Genomic DNA, 244 nt, shown 5'->3' with positions numbered 1-244 from the left:
TAACGCTGCATGGCGACGGGTCCTTTGCCGTGTCACTCACTGGGACTGTATTTTTGTACTAATTTTTTTCTGCGTTTTTCCACGTGTATCTGAGGACACGTTTGGTTTTTTAACTAACTCGATTTTCCCAGTGCGAGGTGACTGACTTGCCTGTGAAGCCGGTACCACCTAAGGGACAGTGACGGCTAGAAGGTGGAAGTGGCTTTTTTTGCTGTATCAGTACCAGAATGGGGTTTGGCATAGC

This window comes from Buceros rhinoceros, unplaced genomic scaffold, assembly GCF_000710305.1.
Source record: "Buceros rhinoceros silvestris isolate BGI_N320 unplaced genomic scaffold, ASM71030v1 scaffold20851, whole genome shotgun sequence".
In the NCBI taxonomy this organism is placed as follows: Eukaryota; Metazoa; Chordata; class Aves; order Bucerotiformes; family Bucerotidae; genus Buceros; species Buceros rhinoceros.
The sequence above is the reverse complement of the archived record's forward strand: the minus strand, read 5'-3'. Positions refer to the sequence as shown.